The following is a 12,034-nucleotide window of genomic DNA, read 5'->3' as shown; positions in this document are numbered from 1 at the left end:
GTGGCTCAGTGGTTGAGCGTCTGCCTTCGGCTCAGATCATGACCCCAGGGTCCTGAGATCGAGTCTCACATCGGGCTCCCATAGGGAGCCTGCTTCTCCATCTGCCTGTGTCTCTGCCTCTCCCGCTGAGTTTCTCATGAATAAATAAATGCCTCAGAAAAAAGAAAGGAAACTTGGGGATATTATGCTAAATGAAGTAAGTCAGAGAAAAACAAATATCATATTATCTCACTTATATGTGGAAACTTAAGGAAAAAAATTAGAGCTCACAGATACAGAGAACACAGGCGGTTGCCAGAGGCAGGGGCTGGGGGATGACTGAATTGGGTGAAAGTGGTCAAAAGGTACAAACTGCTGGTTTCAAACAAATAAGTTACAGGCATGTAGTACACAGCATGGTAACTATAGTTAATACTGTGTTGCACATTGGAAATTGCAGAGAGGTAAATTGTAAACGTTCTCATCACATGAAAACAATGTGCAACTATGTGAGGCGATAGATGTTAGCTGGACCTATTGCGTGATCATTCCGCAATATGCACAGCCATGGAGCCATCACGTATATCTGGAACCAAAAGAACAGCACATATCAATGAAAAGTCCATTTCTATACACTCCATGAAGAAAGCCAGTTGCTTTATAATAGCATCTGAAACAATGTGACATTGAGAATAAAAAGCCCAAGACTTGTACCATGAAAGCTACCAGGAAGCTACAAAAGATTATTCAATGCAACTCAAGAAGACCAAAATAAATGGAAAGTCATCCCGTATTCACGGACCAGAAGACCTTATAGTATTAAGATGGCAATGCTCCACAAACAGAACTGCAGCTTCAGTGCAATCCCCTGCAAATATCAGGTGCCTTTCTTTTCTTTTTCCTTTTTTGCATAAATTGACAAGCCAATGATAAAATGCATATGGAAATTCCAGGGAGCCAGAACAGCCAAAACAATATCGAAAAAGAACAAAGAGGGAAGACTCACACTTCCTGATTTCAAAACTCATTACAAAACCACAGCAAGGAAGACCCTGTGGTAGTTGCATAAACATAGACCTACAGATTGGTGGAATGGAATTAAGAGTGCAGAAATAAACTTTCGCATTTACAGTCACCTGATTTTTGGTGAATGATGAGACCAAGGGAGAAGGAAATTTTTCCACAAATGGCACGCGGAAAACTGAATATCCACAGGCAAAGAAGGAAGTCGGATCCCTTCCTTACAGCCCGACAAACAAAACAGATTACAGCTAATCATAAGAGAAGACTCTTAGAAGAAAATATAAGGAAATAAAAAAGTTTTAGACCATGAATTAGGCAGTGGCTCTTCTGATATGACATCAAAACCACAGATCTAAAAACTAAATTTTAAAAATAACTACATACAGACATGGGACTTCATTATGGTTAAAAATAGCTCGATTGAAAGACAGTATCAAAAAGGTAAGAAGACACCCTACTAAACAGGACAACCTATCAGCCCATTACACATAACATGAGAGACTCATGTGTAGAAAATAGATGGAATCTTACAACTCAATAATAGGAAACTAATAAACCAATTTGAAAATGGGCAATGCGGGGGCACCTGAGTGGCTGGCTCATCAGTTAAGCATTTGGCTCAGGCCATGATTCTGGGGTCCTGTGATGGAGCGCTGCTTCGCGGGGAGCCTGCTTCTCCTTCTCCCTCTGCCTCTCCCCCCCACTTATGCTCACTCTTGCGCACGCTCTCGAGCTCTCTCTCAAATAAATAAAATCTTTTTACAAACTTTAAAAATTAAAGTGGATTAATACGGCTGAATAGATTTTTTTCTCCAAAGAAGACATACAAGTGGCCAGCAAGCCCATGAGAAATGCCCAACACCACTCTTTGGGATGCAAATGCAAGTCAAAGCCACAATTAACTAATGAGATATGATCTCACATCCACTAGGATAGTTGTAATTGAAAAGATAGCTATTAAGAGGTGTTGTCAAAGATACGGAGAAACTGGCATCCTCCTACTCCGCTGGTAGAAATGTAGAATAACGTGTGTGGCCCTTTGGGAAACAGTCTGGCAATTTTTCAACATGTAAACACAGGTTCCACACCTAGGTATAACCCACACCTAGGTATATATACCCAATATTCCACACCTAGGGGTATACCCAAGAGAAACGAACACATATGAAAATCCTGACCAAGAATATTCCTTGCATGGTTAGTCACACTTGCCCAAAGGTAGAAACAAGCCAAATGTCCACCAGCTGATGAATGCATAACCAAAATGTGGTGTATCTATCCAATAAAACTTACTTGGCATAAGGCTGACCAAATTATTGATACTGCTCCAAACATGGGTGGACTTTGAAACCATCAGGCTATGTTACAGGAACCTTCACAAAACAGCAGGTCTTGTATATTCTGTATATACAAAAGGTCCGAAATACACAGCCTAGCTACAGCTATGCACCTGCTACCAGGCCACCATAGAGAAGTGACCCCAGGTGTGCCCCTGCCCACAGGCCCACCTCTCTCCCTACAGGCGCCCAGGTGGTGGGGGAGGGCAGTGTTGGAAGAGGGGACTCTCTTTGGTGACATAGATCAGTCTTCTCACGGGCAGGCTGACTGGAGTCGGGGTCCCCCGGCGGTCACAGAGGGATGGAGATCTCCAGCTCATCCGTCCTCACCCGAACGAGGGCTGTCAGTCCCAGACAGAGGATCGAGGCCCCCCAGTGCGGCACGGCTAGCAAATGGCACCCATCCTTGCCCCAGCATGAGAAACTCCTCAGGGACTCTGGGCACTGGGTGACCCGGACCAGGGACTGTGCATGCCCCTGGCAGGCAAGGGCCACCCTGCACCCCGCCTCTGACCCACACACAGCGCACAGGACGACACCCCATAGGGGCTGGAGGAAACCGTCCGACGCCCCAAGGGACAGGGACCTCCCAGCACCAGGATTGGGGAAGCGCGTGCTCAGGCAGGTCCCGGGCTTCAGCGGCTGTGGACAGAGGCTGCGCCCCCAGCACGCCCACCGCCCCAGCGTGCCCCTGCCAAGCACACACCCCTCGCCCCTCCACCTCCCAGGTCGTGGCCAGCGCCCCCCTCCACCCACCTCAGGCTAGACCCCCACCATGCGGAGTTCATGGCAATGCTGAGTGAGGGATGCGGTTCGATCCAGGCCTCAGGGACAGTTGGGAAAGAGACCAGAGGACGCAGGACCCCCAGGCCCGGCTTATAGGAAAACCTGGCTGCGCACTCCTGTGTCCCCGCTGTTACAGCGATGGGAAATATTGTGTAAAGGATGGGGCCAGTTTCCCGCGGAATAATTAATATGGACACGTTGCAGGGAGGGGTGAGACATGCTAAGCGCGAGGCTCCAGGAGAGTCAAGCGTCCCCACAACCCTGCACCTGCCCGCAGCCCCTCGACCCTGCGCATCTGACCTGTGTCTCCTGGCACGGTGCTCGCCGGGCCCTGGCAGCTGCCCTGCCTCTGACTGTAGGGTCTCTTGTTAGAAAACCCAGAAGGAGGTTGTTACGGAGAGATGGCGTGTGGTAGTTTGCGCGACTCCCTGGTGTAGACTGAACTGTGTCTGAAAGTAGGAAAAGGTCCAAGATGGGCAGAGAAACCCAAAATCCACTCCCTCTCACCCCCCCCCCCGCTGTATCCCGCCCCCCAACTCAGGTCGTGCTGGGCATTGGAGTTGGGATCAAAATGGGAACAGCCTGCCTGGCTCTCACCGTCCTACTCCCAGTGTGGTAGCTAGAGGGACCGACCACCTAGAGGTCAGCTGGTCAGCTCGCCCTGGATTTACAGGTGGACAGGAGGCTGGGATGGGGAGTGGCCGAGGCCCGGGCTCTTCTCCATGCCCTTCACCTGGAGGACACGTGGACTCCATCCCCGTCATGCTCCTCCCTCTGTCACAAGCCACCGTCTCCCACCTCCCTCCCTGCCTGACAGGGATGGACGGCAGGACCCACCCGGACCCCAGTTATGGATCCCTGCCCAGCCCAGCAGGACTCAGTCCTCTCACTGAGGGAGACAGGGCACCGCACCTGACCATGGAACCACCGAGTCCCCGAGCTGACCATGGGCCAGGGTCTCCAGAGAGGAAGAGTGGGATCCGGGCTATGAACCCGTCCCCCACGTGCCAGTCAGAGCCCCCACGGTGCGGTCGGGCCTCGGCACTGACCCGCAAAGAGCTTGATCATCATGCGACTGGGCTTGAGGTGGGAGCGCAGCACACGCACCAACGGTCTGAGCTCAGACTCGCAGCCTGCGTGGACTGACCAACGGGAGCACAGCGGGGACACAGGGCCCACGAGACACCACACTGTTCACCCGCCAGTCACCCCGTCGTGCGCGCACCCCAGGTCCCTTCCTCTGTCCCCCGAGGGGACCCCATAGTGTCACTTCCAAGTTGGTTTGTCTTGTGTCTGACCCTCAAGAAATGGAATCAGAGTGTCTCTGTCACGTCCGGCTTCTCTCATTCTGCTTCTGGGACTCATTCCTAGTGTCAGGGGGGCTCTGGTGGTTTGTATTCCCCTATAGATTCCCCTATAAGACGTGTCACTCCCTCTATCCCCCACGCCGCTGCTGAGACACTCCCGGGTGGTGGCCCTGTGCTGACAGGAGAGGAACGCTGCTCTGAGCCCTGTCTGCACACCGGGGCACCTCTGAGTTGGGGGGCGGGGGCGCGAGAGGAATGGGAGGGTCCCGGAGTAAGTGTGTGGCACTCTTGGGAGTTTGGACCCCAGAGATTTCCAGGTCTACCCTCATAGCCAGTGTGAGAGCCCCAGTGCACCCTATCCTCACCCACACGGGGCGGCTCAGGTGTGTGTGTCCCCAGTGCGGCCCACGTGTGGAGGTGTCTCACTGTGGAGTCCACCTGCACCTGCCTGAGGAGGAGTGAGGCGGACACCTTTCTGTGCACTTGTTCCCATTTGGTTATCTTTCCTGGGAAACGCCTCTCAGATTATGCCCGTGTGTTCTGGTGGATTGTCTGTTTCGATGAATGTATGGTAGGTACGAATCCTAGATACCAGTCCTCTGCCCAAGAAGTAGATGACACATATTTTTTTCTTTTTTTTTTTTCTCGTTAAACTTTTGTTTTAATGAGTCTCAAAAGTCTGTGACAGATTTTTGGTCAAGTTATTTCCATTAAAAAGTACTGGTTTTATGCACTGTTGGGGATTTACCCCAAAGATACAGATGCAATGAAACGCCGGGACACCTGCACCCCGATGTTTATAGCAGCAATGGCCACGATACCCAAACTGTGGAAGGAGCCTCGGTGTCCAACGAAAGATGAATGGATAAAGAAGATGTGGTTTATGTATACAATGGAATATTACCCAGCTATTAGAAATGACAAATACCCACCATTTGCTCCAACGTGGATGGAACTGGAGGGTATTATGCTGAATGAAGTAAGTCAGTCGGAGAAGGACAAACATTATATGTTCTCATTCATTTGGGGAATATAAATAATAGTGAAAGGGAATATAAGGGAAGGGGGAAGAAATGTGTTGGAAATATCAGAAAGGGAGACAGAACGTAAAGACTGCTAACTCTGGGAAACGAACTAGGGGTGGTAGAAGGGGAGGAGGGCGGGGGGTGGGAGTGAATGGGTGACGGGCACTGGGTGTTATTCTGTATGTTAGTAAATTGAACACCAATAAAAAATAAATTAAAAAAAAAAGTACTGGTTTTAAAAACTAATAACTTAAAATGCAACACACGCACAAAAAAACACAAATGGGCCACAAAACATTCTCCTTTCCTTCTGAAGGTTTTATGAGGCGTTGTTATCATTAACCAGTCTTTTACTATTAAACTTAAATGGCCAATTGACACAAACTGTCTGAGACCGTTCTTCTGCCACTGATTTAGACTGGGGTGGCAGGTATTGGGGATAATATTCATTTAGCCTTCTGAGCTTTCTGGGCAGACTTGGTGACTTTGCCAGCTCCACTTGCCTTCTTGTCCACTGCTTTGATGATACCCACAGCAACCTTCTGTCTCATGTCATGAACAGCAAAACAGCCCAGAGGAAGGTAGTCAGAGAAGCTCTCAACACACATAGATTTGCCAGGAACCATATCAACAATGGCAGCATCCCCAGATTTCAAGAACTTGGGGCCATCTTCCAGCTTTTTTCCAGAACAACGTTCAATCTTCTCTTTCAGCTCAGCAAACTTGGAAGCAATGAGCTGTGTGACAATCCAGCAAGGTGCATATCCAGCACTGATTTGGCCTGGATGGTTCAGGCTAATCGCTTGAGCCGTGAAGCCAGCTGCTTCCATTGGTGGGTCATTTTTGCTGTCACCAGGCACATTGCCACGACGAACATCTTTGACAGATACGTTCTTGACATTGAAGCCCACATTATCCCCAGGAAGAGCCTCACTCAAAGCTTCATGACGCATTTCAACAGACTTTATTTCAGTTGTAACATTGACTGGAGCAAAGGTGACCACCATGCCAGGCTTAAGAACACCAGTCTCCACTTGACCCCCTGGGACAGTACCAATACCACCAATTTTGTAGACGTCCTGGAGATGCAGATGCAAGGGCTTGTCAGTTGGACGAGGCAGTGGCAGACTGCAATCCAGAGCTCCAAGCAGTGTGTTCCACTGGCATTCCCATCTTTACGGGTGACTTTCCATCCCTCGAACCAAGGCATGTTAGCACTTGGCTCCAGCATGTTGTCACCATTCCAACCAGAAATTGGCACAAATGCTGCTGTGTCAGGGTTGTAGCCAATTTTCTTAACATAGGTGGTGACATCCTAACGATTTCCTCTTATCTCTTCTGGCTGTAGGGTGGTTCAGTGGAATCCATTTTGTTAACACCAACAATTAGTTGTTTTACACCCAGTGTGAAAGCCAGAGGGGCATGCTCATTTTTCAGTTTATCCAATACCCAGGCATACTTGAAGGAGCCTCTTCCCATCTCAGCAGCCTCCTCAAATTTTTCGATAGTTCTTTTGTCGATTCCACCACATTCGTAGATCAGATGGCCAGTAGTGGTAGCCTTGCCCGAATCTACGTGTCCAGTGATGATGATGTTGATGGGAGTCTTTTCCTTTCCCATTTTGGTTTAGGTTTAGCGGTGGTTTTCATGACACCTGTGTTCTGGTGGCAAACCCGTTGGGAAAAAGTTAGATGAGTTGTTCATTTTTATAGCTTCTCCTGCTCCTCCAACCCCTCCCCCTGCCTCTTCCTCCTCCTTCACTATTTTTGTGTTTTCTCTAGAGTTCTTAACTTTTTGTTTATTTAATTTTTTAAAGAAGTCTTTGGATATTGCGGGTACAATGGTCTTTTTTGAAACACAAAAGTTTTTAATTTTGATGAAGTCCCATTTGTCTTATTTTAAATGGATCATGCTTTTGGTGTATATGTAAGAAATCTGGCCCACCCAAGGTCATGGGGATTTTCTCTGTGTTATTTTTTTCTTTGAGTTTTATAACTTTCTCTCTTATTTATGCTTTCTTGAGTTGCTCTTCATATGCTGTGAGGTCAAGCCTGAAGTAATCTTTTTGCAAGTGGTTACACAATTATCCCAGAAGAATTAGTAGGAATTTTTCTTTTTCTCTATTGAATTGCTCTGGCACCATGTCAAAATCAATGAGCCATAAGTATTTGGGCTTCTTACTGGATCTCCAACATCGTTCTTTCTGAAGATTTTTTGGCGATTTGGGTCCCTTGCAATCCCATATAAATTTCAAAGTCAGTTTGTATATTTCTAAAACAAAACAAAACAAGAATCAACCCAAAATCCCCCTTGGATTTTGTCAGCAGTTGAATTGAATCTACATATTGATTTGGGGAGATTTGGGGAGATTTATCATCCTGACAACACTGAGTCACCTGATCCACGTGCATGGGATATCTCATCTCCTTGTAACATCGGAGCCCTCGGCAATGTTTTATGGGTCAGCACCCAGGTCTTGCCCATCTTTTATTAAAGTTATTTCTAAGAACATTATTCTTTGGGAGCATATTGCAACTGGAATTGTCTTCTTGCTTTCATTTACAGATTGTTCATTGTTAGTATATAGAAATACAGTGGAAACATGCATGTTGATCTTGTGTCCTGAGACTGTGCAAAGTCATTTATTGGTTTTTATGGTTTCTGTCAATTCCCTGGGATCTTCTGCACAGAATCACGCTGTATGTGAAGAGAGGCCACTTCAGTTCTTCCTTTCCAACTGGGAGCTTTGATCTGTTTCTCATTTTTGGTTTTGACTTTGCTCCCTAGTTTCTGCCTCTCTCTCTCTTTCTATCTTTTTGGTCATAGTGTACAGGAGAGAACCTTCATGAATTTGGAAGACTCTGTGTTGAATGCATAGACATTTATATATTTTATCTTCCCGATGAATCCAGGTTTCATTGGTTATGGATTATCTTTCTTTGCCTCTTTTAATATTTCTGTTGCCTTAAAGCCTATTTTTCTGATTTTAATATGACTTCTCCAGCTCTCACAGTTGCTGTTCACATGGCGTCTCTTCTTCCATTATGTTATTTTAGTATACTTGTATCTTGAATTTGAAGCATTTCTCTTGTAGACCATGGAGCTGGATGGTGTTTTCTGTCCAATCTGACAGTATATTCCTTTTGATTGAAGAGTTTAATCCATTCACATTTAATGGAATTATTTTTTTTGCTGTTATATTAGCTGATAATTTTATTTTAGTCTATTGAAATTCAATGAATTAATTTAATTTATTTATTTTTAGTTTCAGAGGTAGAGGTCAGTGATTCATCAGTTTCATGTAACACCCAATGGTGGGATTTGTCTGCCCTCTCACTATCTGTTTTCTATATGTCTCATGTCATTGTGTTCCCTTGTTTCTCCTTTATCGCCTTCAAGGAGGACTTCAGGGATAGGGTGTCCTTTGGGGCCTGAGATATTCTGCAGTAAAGTCCTGTGATGTGACGGCACAGCTGCAGGAACACACTTCATGCTCATAATTTGTTCAATTGAAAAGAAGTCAATTTATTTAAAAGAAATAGTATATGCCATACAGAATGTGTAAAGATACAAACACAGTGAATAGATACTAGAAAGAATATAAGGTGAGGGGATGACACATGCGGGTGGGAGATTGGGGTCAGGTGATGGAATGAAGGGTAATTGTACAAGCAATTATCTTCAAAGAGCTATGGGCTCCTGGGAGCCCTCTGGGAGCTGAGCAGGAGGAGGGGCAGGGGCAGGGGCAGGGGCAGGAGCAGTGGCAGAGGTGGGGAAGGAGAAGGGTCAGCGTAAGGGGCGGGGGCAGTAGCAGGGTCAGGGTCAGTGTCATAAACAGGAGCATGGTCAGGGTCAGAGTCGGGAGCAGGGGAAGGGGCAGGATCAGGAGCAAGGGAAGGGATAAGGACAGAAGCAGGAGCAGAGTCAGGAGCAGGGTCAGGGGCAGAAGCAAAGCCAGGGTCCAGATCAGAAGGAGGGATAGGGTCAGGAGCAGAGTCCTGGTCATTTTCAGGATCAGGGTCAGGAGCAGGGTCATGGTCAGGCTCAGGGTCAGGAGCTGGCGCAGGGTCAGGGTCAAGAGCAGGAACGAGTAGAGGGGCAGCATCAGTGGCAGGAGCTGTTGCAGGGGCAACAGCAGGGTCAGGAGAGGGGTCAAGGCAAAGGTCTCCATCAGAATATGGGTCAGTCTCTCGGTCAGGAGCACTGGCATCAACTGTAACAGGGACAGGTTCTGGATCTGGAACAGAGTCAGGATCAGAGTCAAGAGCTGGAGCAGGGCCTGGGGCAGGGGCAGGGTGAGGGGCTGGAGCAGGGGCAGGGTCAGGGTCAGGAGCTAGAGCAGGGCCTGAGGCAGGAACAGAGGCCAACCCTCCTGTTTGGGATCCAGCTCCTTTTCCTCGAGTAGCAGCTCTCCAAGCACCCCTGTCAGGTCATCTGCTGGCTGTGGGGCCCCTGCAGGAGTCTCTACAGACACCCCTTCTCACCCTAGACCTGCTGATGCAGGAGCAGCCTCTGAAGGGGGCCCTCCAGATGCAGGATGCAGGGGAACCTTACTCGGGCTCTGGAGGGGCCAGGACTCCCACCCCTGCACCTGGCTGCTCCACCTCTGTGAGAGGGGCCGTGGGAGAGGGCTCTGAGGGGTCAGATGGAGTCCCCATGAGAGGAGAGAGAGCCCCCCCGCTCCGCCACCGCATGCCTAGCTCTCTGTGAACCCTGCAGGGACAGAGCCACCCAGGGCATCCTAGAGTGGCCACAGCCAGGAAGGAACACCCCTCCCCCCCCCGGGACATCTTCCCAATGGCCATCCCCCAGCTAGGTGCTCTGAGCCCAGTCTTGGCTCCTGGGCCCACCTGTGAAATGTAGGAGGTACAGGAACTGTGGCCTGGGCGAGGTCAGGGGCCTTTCCAGGCAGTCCTGGGTACCTGCCCCTGGAGATGGTTCTGTTGATACTTTGTCCCTGCGTCCACGCTGGCTCTGCTGGGCGGCGGGGCACAACTGTACCACTGGAGGGAGGTGGGACCTGGTGTCCGCGAGCCTCCTTCCAACATCTTCTGTGGTGCTCTGCAAAGAGGGGGACGGGCAGCCGCCCAGAGACCTCACAGCCCTGCCCGGCCCTCCTCCCTGTGCTCCTGCCCACTCCCCCTGCTGCTCCCAGATCACACACAGACCTGGGTGTGTATAGCCCTGCACCCGGGACGCAGTGACCCATTCCTGCAGGGCCCAAGGTCAGCCCTGGGCAGAAGGGTACCATCCCTACACCCCATCCCACCAGCCAGACTGGACCTGGGGAGTGACCACCACTGCCTACCAGGTTCTGACCCCTCATCAGCCTGCGCCTGTTCAGGGTGGGCCCACCCTAAATGTCTCCTTTCTCTCCCTCATGCATGTTCAGGGGAACTGAGGCTGCACAGGTCAGCAGAGTAGTGTGGGGCTGGGTGGGACAGCCCTGGGGTGTTACCTTTCGACCCCTTCTGCCAAATGGCCAGAGGCGCCGGTGAGCCCTGACAGGACACCCCCCACGAGGGGCACTGCTAGTAGGGCGCGCTGTCCTCAGCCTGGGGCCCCCAGAGGTTCGAAAACAGCACGAGAACATCCTGCTCCTCACAGGATCTCCTAGCGAATGAGCGAGTAAGGAGGCTGTGTATGGAAATGCAGTTGCCTGGTGTCCTGGGTTCCAAATTCCGGGCAACTGTGTCATCAGGGAAGTGAGGTCACCACAGCCTGGGGTCCCATCACCAGACTTCCTCCTCACACAGGAGGCCCCTGAGGGCTCCTCCGAGGAGCTCTGTACTCACCGTCTACCCTAAATCCCGTCCATACAGATACACCAACACAGCCCACCCACTCCCCACGGGAGGCCTGTGTGCAGCCTGAGTCGCGTGGAGGACACAGCTGGTTTCAGACCTGCCTTCTCCTGCCCAGGGCTGTGACCCAGACAGACCCTGTGCCTCTCAGGGCCCCTCAGGCTCCCCATCTGCACAATGGGGTTCAGGCTTCTCCTTCTAGGGATGCCGTCAGGGGTAGGACCTATGGCTCTGCCCTGTCCCTGCTGTCACAGAGCCTCTGGGACCCCATTGACCCCCACCTAGGCAGCCCAATTACTTGGGCTTCAGCCGAGGTCTCCTGGGCAGTAGCCCCCACCCCACTAGGGGGGTGTCTCTTCCTATTTCCAGGTGCCCAGGGTGGTGGTGGACAGCGGACCCCAGACCCTGTCCCCTCCCAGTGCCCTGGCAATGCCCCTGGGCACCTTGGGGCCCCTGGACACTCACCTGGAAGATACCCCTCCTCCCCTGCTGTGGATCTGAGTTATTGTCAGGAGTCCCTATGCCCCTGCCCCTCCTCTTCCTTCTCCCCCTTATCATTCTCCCCTCCCAGGACATGCACCCCTCCTGACCCCTCAGCTGGGCACCCAAAGTGGTGTATGTGTGTGTGTGTGTGTGTGTGTGTGTGCGCGTGCGCACGCAGGTGTGCTTCTCTGCCTGCCTGGGGAGCCCGGGGTCATGTCCTCACATGGGATGCGGTGGGAGGCTGTCCTTGAGGACCTGGGGGCTCTCCTCCCCAGGCGAACCTCATGGGG

The 12,034-nt window shown here is 50.4% G+C and overlaps 1 long non-coding RNA gene and 1 pseudogene across 1 annotated transcript; both read right to left on the bottom strand.

Annotated features, from left to right (window-relative positions):
• Nucleotides 1-5,720: 5,720 nt before the first annotated feature.
• Nucleotides 5,721-7,897, bottom strand: LOC144285238 (elongation factor 1-alpha 1 pseudogene; annotated as a pseudogene).
• A 1,069-nt stretch (nucleotides 7,898-8,966) lies between these two features.
• LOC144285237 (uncharacterized) lies at nucleotides 8,967-11,107 on the bottom strand. The gene is made up of 3 exons (XR_013353585.1): nucleotides 10,916-11,107; nucleotides 10,308-10,518; nucleotides 8,967-9,694 (listed from the first exon to the last, which is right to left on the bottom strand). It is a non-coding gene; the product is annotated as an uncharacterized LOC144285237 (long non-coding RNA).
• Between the last annotated feature and the right edge of the window lie 927 nt (nucleotides 11,108-12,034).

Source organism: Canis aureus, chromosome 16 (genome assembly GCF_053574225.1).
Source record: "Canis aureus isolate CA01 chromosome 16, VMU_Caureus_v.1.0, whole genome shotgun sequence".
Lineage (NCBI taxonomy): Eukaryota > Metazoa > Chordata > Mammalia > Carnivora > Canidae > Canis > Canis aureus.
The sequence above is the reverse complement of the archived record's forward strand: the minus strand, read 5'-3'. Positions and strand labels throughout refer to the sequence as shown.